Below are 19,270 nucleotides of genomic sequence, written 5' to 3'. Positions count from 1 at the left end.
TGGATTCGGCATTAAATAACCCGAAAAGGGTTGATATGCCGTAAAACAAAAACAACCAACCAACCAACAAAAATAAGTAATATTTGATTAAATTTTGCATTAGTATTATAAAAACATGTTACTTTATTAAATATTTATTGATTTTATATTTGTAGAAAAATGGAACAGATTTTTTTTACTTTTTTGTATTATTAAAATATTTTAGAATGACTCAGAAATGAGGATCAATTTTAATTGAATAAAGATTCTCCACCATAAAATTCTAAAATACTTTGAGTGAATCATGTTATCTGATGATTTATTCACTTTATTTATTTATTTATTTTTTTATTTTGTGTGTGTGTGTGTGTGTGTGTGTGTTAACATTTCTTTATTTATTGAAATATTGGTAAATTTTTACTTGGTTTCCACTTTAATATTTTCCTTTAAAATGACGACTTTTATAGGTTTTCAGGTAAACCAATGGCTACCACATTCAACATAAGGAATTACATTGCTTAATATCTGGAAAACTACTTAGTTTTTTTTTTTCAGTAAAGCCGAAACAGTCGTCATTTTAAAGGAAAATGTTAAGGTTAAGTTAATAATATTTTTGGTCCAACTAAAAATAAAAACAAACTCTTAAAGATGACTGCTAGTGAAATGAAACCAAAAAACAGGAAGTCCGGCCTGGGAGGCAGAACAATTTTACATTACTTAGTGATTTTCAACAGATACCAGTTTTAGTCACCCATTCTTTCGTTACACCAAAAATGAAAATAATAATAATTAGAAAATGTCCTGAAAACTAAAATGCACAAGTGCCAGAAATCGATTGCCTATCAAATTGTTAGGTGAAAATACAGAATAGTTACAAAATATCCTCTTCCTATGTTAAGAATGGGTTTCAAAATAATAACAGGTAAATTTTTACATTAGGTCCATCACGTATGGAAGTACAAAATGGATACAATACTTGTGCTGTTCTTTCTCTAAAACTGCTTAGTCATATATTTGAGCAAAACATTAAGATACTTTTTGTTAATAGATATTGTTTTCAAACATCTTTATATTTTATTTATTTATTTATTTCAAATAGGGTTTACAGTTAGTAGGTACGGGCAAAATGAATACCGATGCTCAAAATGAATAAACATCTTGACCCCTCCCTTTACTTTAAAAAAAAATCACCAAAAAATCAGGAAATTAACCAATTTTAATGAATTTTTCAGTATTTATCAAATAATGATCACAGAATATAGTGAACCCATTATTTTTATTTCAATTTTAGTGGAAATGTATTATTTTGCTTAAACAAAAAAATACCTTTACTAAAGTTATGGTTTTCAGTTAAAAAAAAAAGGAACTTTTTTGTTTTTTTTTATGAAATAAAGCATCGTAAATTATAACAATTTAAAAAAAATTATAAAATTTTTACAGGAACATTACAAGAAAAGCTCCTAAATCTGTATTAATGAATTCGATATAACGCGAAGAAAAATGAATTTCTCGAACTACCGATATTATGACTGAATAAAGCATTGCTTATTTAATATTTTCACACAAAAAAATTATAATTTCAAAAAATATTTCTACTTTTTTTTTTAATTACAGGTTTCGCATAATGTTTATATGCAAGATTTTAAGAATTTCCTTGCTCGCAAGAATGTGTAACTTTCGGTGTAACATATTTTTTTAAATATAATATTGAACAATAATTAAAAAAAAATTAATTTAAAAACAGGAACAGAAAAATCATTAAATTAAAAAATGGAAAAAATTCTGGAAACGTTCAGAATAGGAATGTACAGATGCGCGTCTGGGAAAAAAGAAAACTATCACACCCCTTCCTCCCGTCATTTTCACAGTCTTTCGACCGTTTGAAATTTTGGGCCTTCGTATATTGCGTGTTTACAAAATTTTTAGTTTGTTGCGTTTTGCGAATGCCAGAATAACTCCGATTTGGGCTAATTAATTTATGTTTTGTACAAACAAGGTGTTTTTTTTTGTTTTTTAATTCAATATCTTAGAACTTTACTAATTATCTTTGATATAGACACAGAAAACTAATATTTATCTTTTAAAAGATTTTTACAATGAATTTATTTAACTTCAAAATTTAGCTGAATAGTGTAGCTCGCCGTGAAAACGTTTTTCATAACTTTTCTTTTTTTTATTTTTCACGTGTGCAAATATTTTTTTCGGGTTTGTATTACTGTACACATAGATTCGAAAAAGTTGTCAAAAAACAAATATATAACAAATAAATGTTATCAAAGGCAAGATAAGTTACTGTTAATAATAATTAATTAATTAAGATAAAATACTGTTAAAAACTCGCTCAATATATGTTACCGTGACATAGGTTGACATATATTCGGCGGGGTTTTAATAGTATTTTGTATAGTTTTTTATTTATAACACCTTTTCCCAAACTTACCGTGTTAAAGAGAGAATCAGACGCCATCTTGAATTTTCCAATACATCGGTAAACACTGTATGTTTTTCGAGCTGAATAAATATGTTACATTAAATAAAAACACGAAAAATATATCCAGTTTGGTAGAAAAGTAACTTATCTTGCCTTTGATAACATTTATTTGTTATATATTTGTTTTTTGACAACTTTTTCGAATCTATGTGTACAGTAATACAAACCCTTTTTTCATTTGGAAATTAAGTTTAGTCCTTAATCTTTCAAATACAATAAAAAAGTAGTCGGAAGCTTACAAAAAAATTATCATAAATCGGCTTTCAAAACTAGGTACACCTATCTTTGTCCGCCCATTTTTGCCTGTACCTAAGGGTTAGAGTTAAAAACTGTAAAAAAAAAAAAAAGAAAAAAAAGAAGATAAATAAATAAAAACGTGACACATTCATTATTTTTTTTATGTCTCTGTAAAAATATATTTTTTAAATATCTAAATAGTTTGACAAAATATATAACATTAACTTAAATAAACATATTTATTTGTAAAGATATGCGATTAAAAAAAATAGTCAATAAATAAGTTTACGCATTTTTTATATATAAGTGTGAAAAAATAAACATAAAATACATTTGAAAATTATACCTATTTTGTATCAATTTGGTGCTTCCATGCTTCAATTTACAGACGCGGACGCCACCTACCGGTGTGTTTAAAAGTTAGGCTCTCCCGTTATGCACAATTACCAATTAAGGAATACTTACTCGTTTTACAAAATCTTGTAATCATAATTTTTTTGTCGATAAATTTCACTGAATTCTCTCGCTTGATAAGACAAAGAATTGGTTACACGGTGTAGCATAAAATTGTGTACCGTTTCTCCACGAAATATATTGATTTTTCAAATGTTTAGCGATTTTGACGTTTGCCGTTGAAATTACACCTAATAATCTTTGTTTTTAATTCTGGTCTAGAAAAAAAGTCCTCTTTGTTTTTACTGTAACGTTGATATAAAGGAAAATCCGTATTTTTTTTTTTTATTATTATTATGCGATATTTTATTCGATGTCTACAAGAAAAGAAATAATCTCTTTATAATCTTGATATAGTTTTATCAAAACGTTGTCTTTTACTTTTAAACGTGTGTGTGTGTGTGTGTGTGTGTGTGTGTGTGCGTGTGTGTGTACTCATACTGTACGTCATCACAAAACGATGATGTCTCTTAAAAATACTTCCAATCACCACACAATCTATCACGTGACAATTGTCGAGGAATCGGCAATATCAAAAGTAAGAATGACAAAGTCTACCCATGCATAAATATATCAATTTTATGGGCAACTTGTTAACAAAAATAAGGGCTTAATAGATAGGTGCCCATCGATGTTGCAAGTGAGGAAGGAGCTATCTCTGCAAGATGTAATTAAGTAGCCGCGTTTGTTTCTGCTGGCGCTGTGTGAGTTTGCAGCATTGTGTGTTAATTGGGTAGGCAAGAAATGTGTGCATATTAGCATGCATTTATTTTGTCAAAGAGAGAGAGAGAGAGAGAGAGAGAGAGAGAGGGAGTGTGTGTGTGTGTGTGTGTGTGTGTGTGTGTTTGTGTGTGAACTTTTGTGTATGTGTGTTTGGTGAGTCATGTGAATGTGCTGTCGCAATACCTACAGTGGTTCGTGAATGTCTCTCGCGTACTATAAAGAGACACTCCTCTAAACAGCAGTCCATAAACGAACAGATTCATAACAGTTGATGGTTCTTGACTAGAATTCCCCCAATATTAAAAACAAAATAAAGAAAAATATGTATGATATACGTACGTATATCATACATATTTTTCTTTATTTTGTCTACTGCCAAGCAGAAAATATCACATTCCAAAAATCATGTAAATTGATCAGGTACTTTTGTTTTTAGATAAGAAAATCAAATCTTATTGTTAACCGAAGGGTGACTGTCTCGCGACGTCATTTAAAAATTGTCTCAAGAAACAAAGAAGATAAGTCCAAATAATTCAAACATGCGAGATTTTTTTTTTTAATAATATGGTAGAATTTTGAAAACATATTAAAAATAATTCAAACTTTTATCACATATATAAGTATGTGTGTGTGTGTGTGACTCACTATATATTTGTGTCTATCTTCATTTTTTCAAAGTGCATCTCTTCTAAGATGCAAGGTCACAGAGCGGCGTGAGGCAAGTCAAATGATTGTATTATTTGTAGACCGTTGTTTGATATATACAAAAGCAAGTAAAATAGCTGCTAAGGGGGTCAAAATTGAAAACAAATGGGAACTTACCAGGTGTAAGATGACTTAAAGTGTCCTTATGTGACCTGTTCATTTTTAATTAATACTTCTCTGTTTGATAGTAGCTCGCATGGTAACAACTAACTGAGGCTGGAGCGCCAAACGTTTTGCTTTCAATTCTAGCTGATGGCATCCAAGTCAATGCTCATTGTTTTTTTTTTTTTTTTTTTTTTTTTTTTTTTTTTTAACTTTTGAAATCACTACTATATATTGGGTACAATATAATAATCAATAGAGAATTAACTGTACATAATAAATACAAAATCTGCATAAATTAAAATAGCATATTTAAGTGCATTTTACGAGCACCTTGTCAGTATATATATATGTATATATATATATATATATATATATATATATATATATATATATATTAGTGGTCTGGTTAGGCCACAGGAGAGACAACCGAAGCAGCAAAACTAAAGCGGGCTTTCAGGGTACTATATTTAATAATGTAGGCAAATTTGGACATATTTTATTGGTTTGAAAATATAGGTTCTTTCTACCAATTGCCATAAAATTTTAATTATAAAATAGTATTATAAACTTAAAAAAGCCTACAAATTTTTATGTGGTTTCGTTCCATATATATATATATATATATATATAGCAAGTTATAAAGTATATATGGCGATGAAGTGAAAAAACAAGTGAAAGAAAAGGGTACTACACGTGTTTAGTTTGGCATGCATCTCTCGCTGTTTACTGGTGAGAAGGAAAGTCTATTGTCGTAGAGAGAGAAAAAGAGAAAGTCAATCCAGTTTGGTGTGCGTCTCTCGCTGTTAACTGGTGAGGAGGAAAGTCTATTGTAGTATAGAAAGAGAATGAGAAAAAGTCAATCCAGGCCATGGAGATAGAAAACCTATAAAGTGTACATACTCTCTGTTAGCTCGTGTCCCATACATACAGTAGGAGGAGACATTACGTGCGCGGGCGCGCGCCTCCTGAAAGGGAAGTGGCTGGTTAGCCGAACCTCTCAGCTCGAGAGCTGGTCCGAAAAGGAAGATGCTGCTTATTGCTCTTGCTTTTATAATTGTTTCAGGTGGTCTTTTGCGCATGAGTGGATTTCCTTTGAAAGGGAAGTGACGTTGTCCATGTGTGTGTACATGTGCTGGTTAGCGTGTGTGTGTATACACGTGAATGTGAGTGTATATACGTGAACGTGAATATATCTACGTGTATGTACATGTGCGCGTATGTTTGTGTGCGCGTATGTATATGACAAGAAAAGTGGCTTGAAATGTGAACGTGTGTTTTTGTGTGAGACTAGGAAAGGTTCCCACAAGCTTTTCTGTACGCAAAAACACAAGAGCCACACATTCCCCCTACTTACACACAGAATCAACATACACATTCACGTGAAGTTAGTCCTTCATCCAAAGACAATAATGCAATCACCACACGTACTGGCCAAAGAAATTATGTAAGACTCTATACATATATGACTTTGTACAATTTCTGCTTGTATTTTCAAACGGAAAAAAAATGCAAAAAAACAGAACTTCACAACAAAGACATTTTCATTCCCGAAAAAAATAATTACAGAAATTCTCTCATGAAATAATTATAAACTAATTGTACTGTAACTCTACTTTACAACTGCTACTTTTCTTTTCTGTTGGCTTTTCACCTAAGCAGGGGTGATGTAGCAGTCACAAAGACCTATTTTCTCTTGTGAATCAATACTCCTGCTTTGAGCTGTTTAACCATACACTGACCAACATGGCGCATTGACTCATCAGTCCTTTAAAGAACTACTTTAAGGAACTATAGAGAATCATCAGTCAGGACTGGATCTTCAACAAAAATACACCTCTCCTTTCTAGTCCCCTGTCCACCGCACATCTTTATCTTGCATCGATGGCCTCCACCCGGAGACAACTGCTATTAATTAATTAATTAATTAAAATTGGCAAGAGCATAACTCATGTTCTCCCCATTTCCTTTTAAATAAACAATTTGTTAATTTACCTTATATTAGTATATCGTTTTTTTCATTTATCATTTATTCATTGCGCCACCCTCTAAATTCCAAAAATTAATGCCCCAATATCAGGAATGTTACTTTTCTGCCCCAGGTTTACATGGGATATCGTCAATTTAACAGTGAGTTATTTTTAACAAACAGCAAAATGGCTGATGGCCACTGAATTTTAATATCTTAATATCAGGAAAATTACTTCACTACTTCAATTTTCAATGTGATATTCTTTTTCAGTATACACGAAAACCTTCAGAAGTTGTTAACAAAAAAAAAAAAAAAAAATAGGAAATAAAGCAAAATGTTAGACGGGTGGAATGACCACTAAATTTTTATGTCTGCATATTAGGATAAGTACGTCTCTACCCCAAATTTAAACGTGATATTCTTTTAATTCTATTAAACGTGTCAAATTATTGATAAATGTTGAGATGGTGTTCAAAGTACAAAATTTACCGAAATTTGTTATCCCATCTTTGCAAGTTTTGTTTTTGTGAAGTAATGTAATTTTCATCATAAATTACTGAGGAATACAGCAAATGGATGTCAAACTAAATCACAAAGCAGATTCTTTAATAAAATATTCCTGAAATTGAGAAAGATATTATTGTGAAGTGAGAACAAAAGACACATATGCCTAGAATAAAGGCTTTAATGAACTAATAGAAAATACACAGCAAGGGGAGATAATTAGACAACACAGTAAACACAAAATATGAGAGTTTTCATATTACGACATTCTCCCGTTCTCAAAAGAATTAAAGTTATAGTATTAATTAAAGTTAATTTGTCACAGTCAGTGATAATGTGATGGTTTTCGCCGTTCACGTAAGGATCGTCTTAGAGCTGGGCATTCAGATTTAGGAGGGAGTGATAATTCCTCCAGGTCCGTAGGTACCATGGGGGGAGGTTTAGGTTTAGAAACGGAAAAATCAGCATCAGCATCAGCACCAGGATCAATGGGCATTGGAGATGATATCGCTTTGACGGTGAAATAAAGTTCAATTCGTTGTCGAAATAGTTTGAACGATTCGGCAATACATGGACTTGCAACGAAACTGTGGCCATTACGATATGAAAGTGTGAAAAAAGTACAGATAATTTGTGTGGCGTGGGAGTTTAGGAAAAAAAAGGAAATAAAATAAAATCTGAACGCGCGGTAATTCGTTCAGCATGTAAGGGAAGAAAAAAAAATAATCGCTTTTTTTTTTTACTCACTCTTTTACCCTTTCTTTTTTTTTTCTTTTTCTTTGTTTGTGACGTTATAAGATTATATCCAAAAAATGTAGGGTCAACGAAACTTCAAGTTGTGAGTTTATACGTGTGCGTGGTGCAGGTGCACTGCATCTCAACTCATTGTTAATTCAGCTTCTTCCTATGTATTGATAGGGATGTCCTGTAATTGTTTCTTTGTTGTTGCGTCTGCTGTGCGGGAGAGAATTGCATAGGCCTATGTGATTTTGCTCCTCGCGTTTGTTGCAGGGTAATGTCAGGAAACCGTGAAGAATGTTTGTCGAGCTCGAATTTTTTTTTAAATTCAGTATTAAGTCAACAGCTCCGTGTTTGTTTTCTGCCGAATCTGACGAGAGGTTTCGTCATTGTAGTTCATTGAGGTTCTTGTCAGTAGTAGGTCACTTGTCTTTTTTTGTTGAAATGTCCGTTATGTTTTGTTTGTTTTTCAAATAAAATGCGCGTCTACGCCGTCTCGCTCAAAACAATTCCTTTAAAAAAAGTAGGGTCATCATGCGTGTTCGTTTCACGTCAGTCACCAATTTGTAGTGGACTGGTGGATATATTATACACATCCCCCAGTCGTACAAGATAGGAAAAATGAATTACATTGGGAAAGGAACAATGAATTGCTTTGAGGAAGGAACGAACAACGCGTTTACTTGAATTAAACGAACTAGGATTTATTTCGTGAAGAACTTTGGAGTTCTCTGTATCTGCTGTTTAAATCTCTGATTGCCTCGAAGAGTCTTTAAAATTACAATTGAAATTATTTATTGGTCAACGTGTGACTCAACAGCCTCACTAAGGTTGGTTTTGAAAGAGGAAAGAGATGACAATATTTGACCGCTGTGAGGGGGGGTACTCAGAAAAGCTGTTAAGAGGAAAGCTCCAAAACGGTATATCTTCTCTCCTGATACCCCAACATTATCTGGAAATCGGAATGGAATACTCTACAAGTAAAAACAGCTGATAAACACGATAATATACAAGTCTATAAAAAAAACAATATCTTCTTCATCACAAGTTCCCATAGTTTAGTCATCTACTGTTCCCATAGCAAATATCATTCAATCAAGGAGTCCAACTGAGTGTATGATGTTAATTATTTTTGTACTGTCTCAAGCATTAGAACTTAGTCATACCCGATATGTAGGTTGAATGTTTTGCCTGATGAGTGATGACAGAATCTTATTAATGAATAAACCACAGATATAGCCATCTTTGGCTTTTATTACCATTGTAGTCTGGAATTTATAGTTTTAGTAAGTTTTTTCAAGGACCTTAAATACTGGCTCACTATTTTGTCAGTTTGTTGGTGACAGCCTGCCAATAAATGCCTGCAGAGAATGCCTACTTTTGGCCAAATGAAAACTTCAAAAAGGTTCATAGACAAATGGTAATCATTGACGTCTGAGAATGTGTTTAAAAATTGCCAGAGACACAAGATTGATGAAGAAGGTTTAGTTTCTTTATAAGTTGACAACCATTGATGGCCTCAAAAATAATATTGAAAGATCTTGTCTAGTTCTGCCATTGTTCAGTTATGTTCGGACCTGAAGTATTAAGAGAAAAACTGAACAAAGAGAAGTAATCCAGGAGATTGCAAATTGCATCGTTATGATGACTAAACTTATGCATTTATGGACTGAAAGTCGCATCCTTCTGTTGCAGAAATTGATGATGTGAGACTCTAAGAAAGCATGCCCTGTCATGGACGTGCATCAGAAGTAGAGATGCATCATTGAATTCCTCTACAAAGAAAAAATTGAACCGATGAACATTCATCAGCTTCTGTTGAACATTTATAAAGCCGATGTAATTGATGTCAGCAAAGTTAGGAGATAGATTCGTCGATTTCAGAATCGTGACAGAGATGCGAGTGACAAAATGTATTCTGGACTTTTACGACGAAGGCATAAAAAACTGTCAAAAGTGCATGACTATGTAGAAAAATAAATTTGTGAACACAAATGGTTGCTTATTTTAATGTTTTGTAACTCGTTACCACTTTAGTGCTTATTTTAATGATATCCGTTTTGTAACTTGTTACCACTTTAGTGCTTATTTTAATGATATCACTCCGTTTTGTAACTGGTTACCACTTTAGTGCTTATTTTAATGATATCCGTTTTGTAACTCGTTACCACTTTAGTGCTTATTTTAATGATATCCGTTTTGTAACTCGTTACCACTTTAGTGCTTATTTTAATGATATCCGTTTTGTAACTCATTACCACTTTAGTGCTTATTTTAATAATATCCGTTTTGTAACTCGTTACCACTTTAGTGCTTATTTTAATGATATCACTCCGTTTTGTAACTTGTTACCACTTTAGTGCTTATTTTAATGATATCCATTTTGTAACTCGTTACCACTTTAGTGCTTATTTTAATGATATCCATTTTGTAACTCGTTACCACTTTAGTGCTTATTTTAATGATATCACTCCGTTTTGTAACTCGTTACCACTTTAGTGCTTATTTTAATGATATCACTCCGTTTTGTAACTCGTTACCACTTTAGTGCTTATTTTAATGATATCCGTTTTGTAACTTGTTACCACTTTAGTGCTTATTTTAATGATATCCATTTTGTAACTCGTTACCACTTTAGTGCTTATTTTAATGATATCACTCCGTTTTGTAACTCGTTACCACTTTAGAGCTTATTTTAATGATATCACTCCGTTTTGTAACTCGTTACCACATTAGTGCTTATTTTAATGATATCACTCCGTTTTGTAACTCGTTACCACTTTAGTGCTTATTTTAATGATATCACTCCGTTTTGTAACTCGTTACCACTTTAGTGCTTATTTTAATGATACCACTCCGTTTTGTAACTCGTTACCACTTTAGTGCTTATTTTAATGATATCCGTTTTGTAACTCGTTACCACTTTAGTGCTTATTTTAATGATATCCGTTTTGTAACTCGTTACCACTTTAGTGCTTATTTTAATGATATCCGTTTTGTAACTCGTTACCACTTTAGTGCTTATTTTAATGATATCACTCCGTTTTGTAACTCGTTACCATTTTAGTGCTTATTTTAATGATATCCGTTTTGTAACTCGTTACCACTTTAGTGCTTGAGTTAAAAAATAGGAGGCTATGACCTGGGTATTTATAAAAAAGGATGGGAGATAGTTTAACAAAGGAGATGAATGTTCGTAAAATGTCTGTAGGTGTGTATGAATTAACAAGGAATGAATGTTCGTAAACTGTCTGTAGGTATGTATGAATTGACAAAGAATGAATGTTCGTAAAATGTAAGTTATCTTTTTCGACGATGGAGAGGGTTAGGGTAGGCTGGTCATCCTGCTGTCGGTGATGCGTGTCCTGGCTTGTAACTGGAAAGCGAGTCTCTTCTTTCATCAGCGCTAGCAGCCCGGCGTCTTCGTTTTCTTTCTCCTCCTCTCTCTTCTTTGGTTTGTGTGAATTAGGCATTGTTTAGAATTGAAGGTGTTTGGCCCATAAAATGAGAGCGTAGTCGGCTTCAGTTCACTGGTGCCTTATTTCTTTTTCTTCTTCATCTCTTTAGGTCGGGTGGGAGAATTTCCGTGCCTTCACTGACGCAGCTGGGCGAAAATCTCCTGTTCCCTCCTCTCGGTTCCCTCAAATACCTCGTTTTTATAGTGGCAAACTGGCTCCCAGAGACTGTGATATTTGAGGTGTTTATTTTAGGCGCGGAGCTCTGCGATTTGGTGATAATTATTTTGTGGTTATCTTATTTTTTTTCTTCCCAAGCGGAAGCGATGCGTGGAGCCATGTGCAAACGACTAATTTTTTATTTTGTCTCTCATGGTGGATGCGTTAACATCCGGCTGGCAATTCTCATCCTGTTCCCACAAGGCCTTACTTTTAGAACGACCCTTATATGTAGAACTTGCACACATTTTGTATGGATGACTAAAGATCGATTTACTGTATGGAAATGAACATATCATAAGCGAATCGTTACGAATTCTGGAGGCGATTTGTAGCATTGCCTGAAAACATATTGTAAAAATATTATAAAAATATTGTAAAAATCAAATTATGCTGCTTATCAATGATATATAGGGTGGGCCAAAATAAGGGTCCTATATATATATATGATTATATTTAAAGATAGGACCCTTATTTTGGCCCACCCTGATAAGTATTAGAAATAAACAGGGTAATATTTATTTAAAACAAATATGATTGGTTAATGAAAAGCTGGCATAGTGAAATTGAGAATATTCATATTTATTAATGACATAATTAGTTAATGCCGTGAAGGTGATTAATGTAAAATTCCTCTTGTTTGACAACGTTCCGAGTGGGAATACACATTCCTTATAAAAAGAAAATTAAGTGAAATACATTTTTTATCGCAAAAGAATATACAGCATAATCACGCTGACACATCAGTTCCTGCAAGATCAGCAGAGTTAAGTAATGATGAGCCTAGCCAATATCAGATGGGTGACTATTTGGGAATACTAGATGCTATATAAGGTAGTGAGACAGTACTACTGTCAAAGGAAAAGTAAGGCACCTTCTTCCTTCCACTTGTCTATGAGAAAACCTTGGGCAAATTCAAGAACTCACCTCTGCCCCTTCTCCCAGTCTGATGAGTAATGAAAGCAGATGACTGATGTAATATCACTGCCCTGAAGAACTGCCTTTTCAGTTTGTAAATGGTAGTGGTAAGGTCTATCCTTGTTTACGGTGCTACAGCCTGGACACTCACCAAAAGATTGGAAAGAAAACTAGACGGCACATACACCCACATGCTACCAACAGTATTAAATATATTTTGGCGAAATCATCCCACGGAGTAGCAACTTTATGATAACCTACCTGCCATATCTAATACCATCAGAGAAAGACGCCTACGATTTGCCAGTCACTGTCTGAGAAGCAAGTATGAATTGGTGAGTGACGTATTGCTATGGACTCCACAACACGGACGCGCAAGCAAAAGACGACCTAGATCCACATACGACCAGCAAATAGCACACAACACCAACTGTGAACCTGAAGATCTGAGACAACTGATGGAAGACAGGAAACTCTGGAGAGAAAAAGTCACATTGGTCTGAGCAAGGACCCCGTCCTGGTGATGATGATGTAATTTTGTTCATGGTTTCTCATTATGAAATTTTTTTATCATCAAATGTTTGAGTAAATTTATCGTATCCTACAATGTGGTATGTGGCTCCATCCTGTAAAAACTACATGATGAATTTCTAAACAAAGCTAAACTTAAAATAAATCCGCAAAGAAAATCTAAAAATACACTTGTGTGCAGATTTTAGTTTTACTGAGATTTTAAAGATTCAAAAATATTTAACATTTTATCAACAACAGAAAAAAAAATATTTTAGACAAAAGCAATTAAAAAAGAATATAATTAAAAAGATCTTTTTCTTGTATAGCTACCAATTCTGATAAACCCAACATTTCCGACTTTTCTAATTCTGATTATTCCTCCAAGCACTAATTCTTACAAGAATCCACAAATACATGGATCCCAGGCTGCTGGCTTCAAACAAAATATTTCATTTAACTGATATTCCAAATAGAATTTTGATTATTCATATTATTTGGATTCTTTCAATTGTCATGGGTCTTTTGTGTAGTAATGTACTTTTTTTTATTTTTTTACACAGTGATCACCACTTATCAAGGCCCGGAAGCCACTCAGGGATAAGGGTTATTGCAAGTACATTACGTTAGTGTGGAGATTTGGTGAAGTGTTTACTTAAGGGGGCGGTTCATTAGGAATTTGTTAACATTGGACTTGAAGACATCCAAGTTGTAGTCTGGTGGGAAGCAAGCAGATGGAACAGAGTTCCACAGGCGTGCAGTTCTAAGAAAGAAGCTTTGTTCATGGAATCCACGTTTTGATTTAGGCATATAAGATATAGAGTGGGGGAAATATAAAGATATAGAGTGGGGGAAATTTTTCACAGTGGATTCAGCTAGATGGTAAAATTCAGTTATAAGTAATACGCTTCTGTAGGTTAAAAGGTTCAATCCTCAGTATGGGCAATACTCAAAAATAAACTTGTGAATTGCTTAGGACTTCTACCCAGTCATGGTTGACCGAACAAGAACATGCTATCTCTACAGATTAAATAGTTACATTTGAAATTTCATGCAGATCCATGAGTTCAACAGAATACATCCGAAGAGGATCAGGTTACAATGACCAAAATATGATAAAAATAACAATAAAAATGAGAACATTAGTCTGAAGAATAATCCAAATTTAATCTAAGTCATAAAACATTTGTTTATTATTTCAACTCTTTAATTGAATCTTTTTTGCTGCTTCATTAAATCATTTGAAATAACCAAAACTCAATCTTTCTGCCTTGATAGAGTTCAAAATAGAGTTCGTAGCCTCGTAGATGTCCTTTTCTCTTCCTTGCAACCTCTATCTCACAGAAGAGATGTTGCGAGTTTGTCTCTGATGTATCGTTATTTTCATGGAAAGTGTTCGACTGAGCTTCAATCTATGGCCCCCCCTCGCAAAACTTTCACAAGAAACACTCGTCTAGCTGTAAACACTATCAATAATTCCCCCCACTCTTTATCTGTGCCTAAACCTAAATGTAGATTCCATGAACAAAGCTTTTCTTAGAACTGCACGCCTGTGGAATTGTCTTCCGTTTTCCTGCTTTCCAGCTGACTACAATATGGTTGTCTTCAAGTCTAACGTAAATAAGTTCTTGATGAGCTGTTCCATATAAGTTATCAAATTTACCAAATTTTCATTACTAATGATTACTATATTGTCCAATTTCTACTGTACACTCTTTAACCCTTATCCTTGAGTGGCCTCTTGGCCTTGATAATGTGGTGATGCCTATGTAAAAAAAAAAAAAAAGATCAACTTTGCAATAAACATCAATATCATTTCCTTTATGGTACAGAAAATAAATTTATATCCCAGTCAAAAATGACAAAAGTTATAATTTTTTTTCTTTTAGCAAATCGTCTTGTTCTATCGGACGTATTCTCCTTACTTAATATACTAAGATTGTCCTGCTATTTAAACAGAAATTATATTGATGTATGAAAATTATAATCCCTACATATTAATTTACAAACGATTTTGTATGAATTTAATATGGATTTAATATTAACACGTGTACTTTTGATTCGCGTTCTTTATTATTGCCACAAAGAAAAATATACAAATTTATATGATAGCATTTCTAAAAACATCATTTAAACAAAGTTTGCAAGAAATCATTTTCCATACGTTTACAATATAAACTATTTAAAAAAAAAGGAATATTGCAGAGAAAGCTTTTTCTCACAATTTCTAAAATTTATATTGATTTTTGTTGGAAGATCATTATTCACTAAAATTCAGGATCTCCACCATACAATGTGTGACCAAAAGATGAAGTATAAAGTTATATAAAAAAATGTTGCTTCGTAAGAATTATAATTGTAACAAGGCAAAATCTATAACCCATTGACTAAGATTGAATATGATAAAACTTGTGTTCATTTTTGAGACCCTTATTATAGCCTATCTATGTGCTGAATGGATATCATAATACTTAGCTTGCAGCAATTTAGCATAACAAAGGCCCATACAAAATTTTAACCAGATCGACCCATTGAGAAAAAGTGTAAGGGACAGACAATCTAACATAAATCTAAAATAGATTGTATCCATTCTATGTTTGCGATATGCCCTAAAAATTTGTTTTACTGTACTGGGTAGAACGATAAAATTGTCACCCTGAAGAAAACAACACTACAGCTTTATTTTTAAACTTTTATTGAAAAAATCGATTCAGATAACTTGATTATGTAGTAGAGCTGACATCTATTCAATGTGGCTGCCCTCACTGCCCTCAACCTCAATCACTGCTGTGATATGGGTCTGGAATTGGGAGCATGCCTTTTCCACAAGCGCCAGCGGGAGCTCGGCAAATACTCGGCAGATAGCAGCAATCAGGCTGCCATTCGTGTTGTGGGAGGTCATATTGGTGATGTTCTCAATGTATGACCAAACAAAGTAGTCCAGCAAGTTCAGATCATAGGTGACGGAGAGGCAGTGAGAGAAGGGGACAAAGTCGTAGCACTCCTTCTGAAGCTAAGCCTGAGTCTCTTTGGACTTGTGGGTCGGCGCCAAGTCTGCTGCTACAGAGTCTGCCAGAGGTCACCTGATTGCACCAGAGGATCACCACACTCTTCAGCACGGCCAGGTACACTTTGGTGTTGACTTTTAAGCTGACTTCGAAGATGTGAGGTGGCATGATGTGACACTCACTTGAAACCAAACCAAAGACCATAACTATGACTGGAAACATTGCTTTCATCACTCTGGGAATGTCCCTGTAATTTGTGGCAATTCAACAATGCATTTTGAGGGTGCTGGCAATGGTCCTGTTGTCATAACTTTGATTGGTTGTGAGCATTAGTTGTACAGTGGCGCATTGCGTCACTTTCAGACATGATAGAAGGCTCCTATCGCTCTTGAAATTTGTACACAACTGGCCAACTAGTAGCTGATCTGCAACAAAAAAACAAAACCAGTTTTCATCAAATGGAAATGGAATCATGTCGGCTTTTCTAGGGCAACAATTTTATCACTCCATGTTGTATATTAAAACACTGTTAGTATAATTATTGTTGTTGAAGACACTTTTTTTTGTTTTAACTGATTTTACGATTTTTGTTTTATTTTCACAATTTTCTATTTCTGCTATTTGCATGAGTATGTCATTCAAACAATTGAAGTCATAAAAAAAAGCTGAGTAGATGATAAAATTTTTACAAATAGCCCACAATTTTAGAAAAAGACAATCCATTTCCAGAGAATACATTGTTTGAAGGTATAAGAAAAAAGAGGAAACAAATATCAAGTCAGACCCTCTACCCCGCCGTCGCCCAAAATAAATTTGAAAACAAATCTGTCACTGTTTTTATAATGAGATTTTCTCTTTTGTTTGTTCCATACTGATTTATGCCTTTCCTTTTACATTTTAAAAGATTTCCAGCATGAAATGAGTTTCATCCTTAGTCAATCAATTTAGACATTTATATAAATATGATTAGTGTGAACACTAGCGAAACATAATACTTTTCTGTAATTTTTGAATAATGGATTTAAATCTTATTCACATGGAAGCTAAAAATTCAAATGAAAATAAAATGGTTTACTTATATAGAAAGAAAAATGGTATGAGATATTCTTGTTTTAAACCGGCAACCAGTAACACCATAAAGAACAGAGAATATCATTTGAGGAAAACATCAAACCTTTTCTGAATTAAAACATTTAGAATACAAATGAGAAGTGTAAAAATGTTTGTGCATGTAAAAATGTTTTTACATGTAAAAATGTTTTTACATGTAAAAATGTTTTTACATGTAAAAATGTTTAATATCATGAGTGACAAACTTCACATTCTTTCTGGTTTTAAAAGTTTTTCATTTTTTTTTTCAAATTCAAAGAGGTAAATACTTTACTTTTCTTTAAGTTTTCATCTTCATAATTGACAGCATAAATATATATTATACTTTCTGTTTTTTTTTTTTTTAGAAATTCAAACCCAGAATTATGCTGAGTTGGTAAACTATCCTATTTAGTAATATTCATTGTTGTAACATCAGTATCCAATGTAGTGGTGTTACTCGTAAAATCAATAATTCAATTTAATGATGTTACTTATTGAAACATCAGCATTTAATTTTGTGGTATTACTTGTACATTCAGTAATTCAATTTAGTAATGTTATTTATTGAAACATCAGCATCTAATTTTGTGGTGTTACTTGAAACATTAATATCCAATTAGGTGGAGTTTTTTTGTAACATCAACATTCAATTTAGTGATATTAATTGTAACATCAGTATCCAATTAAATGATATTACTTTATGTAAAATCATATTCAATTTAGTGGTGTTACTTGTAACAGCATTATACTTTATACAATTTAGTGGTGTTACTTGTAAGATCAGCAGATGAAGACACCCCATTACTTGTGTGTTTTTATATGATAAAAACACACTTCAAAAGAATAATACTTTCTTCTTTTTTTCATAGACATCTCCTCAATTTAAAACTGAGCTTTTTATAATTTTTTTTTTTTTTTTTTTACAAAGGCATCACCACATTATCAAGGCCCAGAGGCCACTCAAGGATAAGGGTTAAAGAGTGTACAGTAGAAATTGGTCAATATAGTAATCATTAGTAATGAAAATTTGGTAAATTTAATAACTTATATGGAACGGCTCATCAAGAACTTATTTACTTTAGACTTGAACACAACCATATTGTAGTCAGCCGGAAAGCAGGAAAACGGAAGACAATTCCATAGGCGTGCAGTTCTAAGAAAGAAGCTTTGTTCATGGAATCTACGTTTAGGTTTAGGCACAGATAAAGAGTGGGGGAAAATTATTGATAGTGTTTACAGCTAGACGAGTGTTTCTTGTGAAAGTTTGGCGAGGGGGGACCAATTCAAACTAACAATTGTTTCGTATGTGTATTGCTCAACTGGTTTTCGGAAAATTTAATGAGTCATAAAGTGTTTTCTCTCATTTTTATTAAGCTGGATTTTGTTTTTCCATTTTGCAATTGTATATGCACTATGTAAGGAGATCTTTTTCCTTTAATTGTATTTTTAATTGTATTGTATTTTTAATTGTATTTTTTTATTTTTATTTTTAATTGTATTTAATTGTATTTTTAATTGTATTTTTTCCTTTAATTGTATATGCACTATGTAAGGAGATCTTTTTCCTTTAAATGATGAAGCATGAACTCTACAAGAATAAGGTTTTATTCCAGTGTGTTTTTGGATGTTTCTTTCAATGATCTTTAAAGAATGAAGAAATACACTCTTCATAATATAATATTTATATAATTAGTTTTTTGGGGAAAAAGAAATCCAGCAAAGTGCTCCATTATAAGGAAAATCTGAAAATAAGAGCATAGTAATATATATCTTTTTGTTTACAGAAATTTTTTTAGATGAGACAAGTCATTGGTACCGTCAGTTTCAAACCCAAAAATTAGGACCGTTTTAGATACCCATATCAAGCTCTCATAAGCCAATACTCATCTCTGGGATAAGTATTGGCTGACTAGAGCTTGATATGGGTATCTAAAACGGTCCTAATTATCGGTTTTGAAACCGACGGTACCAATGACTTGTCTAATCTAAAAACTTTCTGCAAACAATACATATATATATATATTAAAAGAAAAGATTATATCAGTATCCAATTTCGTGCTGATACTTGGAACATCATTATCCAAGTCAGTAGTATTACTTATAACATTAATATCCAATTATGTGGAATTCCTTGTAACAACAGCAATCAATTTAGTGATGTTAC

At 32.8% G+C, this 19,270-nt stretch overlaps 1 protein-coding gene and 1 long non-coding RNA gene across 2 annotated transcripts in view; both read right to left on the bottom strand.

Moving 5' to 3' along the window:
- Window positions 1–3,247, bottom strand: part of LOC145242284 (uncharacterized) — a 12,781-nt gene extending 9,534 nt beyond the window's left edge. The window contains exon 1 of the long non-coding RNA XR_013862688.1: window positions 3,173–3,247. This is a non-coding gene — a long non-coding RNA (uncharacterized LOC145242284). The remainder of the gene's footprint in view (window positions 1–3,172) is intronic.
- LOC145242795 (uncharacterized) overlaps window positions 1–19,270 on the bottom strand; it is an 83,840-nt gene that overhangs the window by 52,110 nt on the left and 12,460 nt on the right. The gene's annotated exons all lie outside the window — the stretch shown is intronic.

Source organism: Euprymna scolopes, chromosome 21 (genome assembly GCF_053919585.1).
Source record: "Euprymna scolopes isolate OS-2025 chromosome 21, ASM5391958v1, whole genome shotgun sequence".
Taxonomy (NCBI): Eukaryota; Metazoa; Mollusca; class Cephalopoda; order Sepiida; family Sepiolidae; genus Euprymna; species Euprymna scolopes.
Note: the sequence above shows the minus strand (reverse complement) of the source record. Positions and strands in the feature narration are given on the sequence as shown.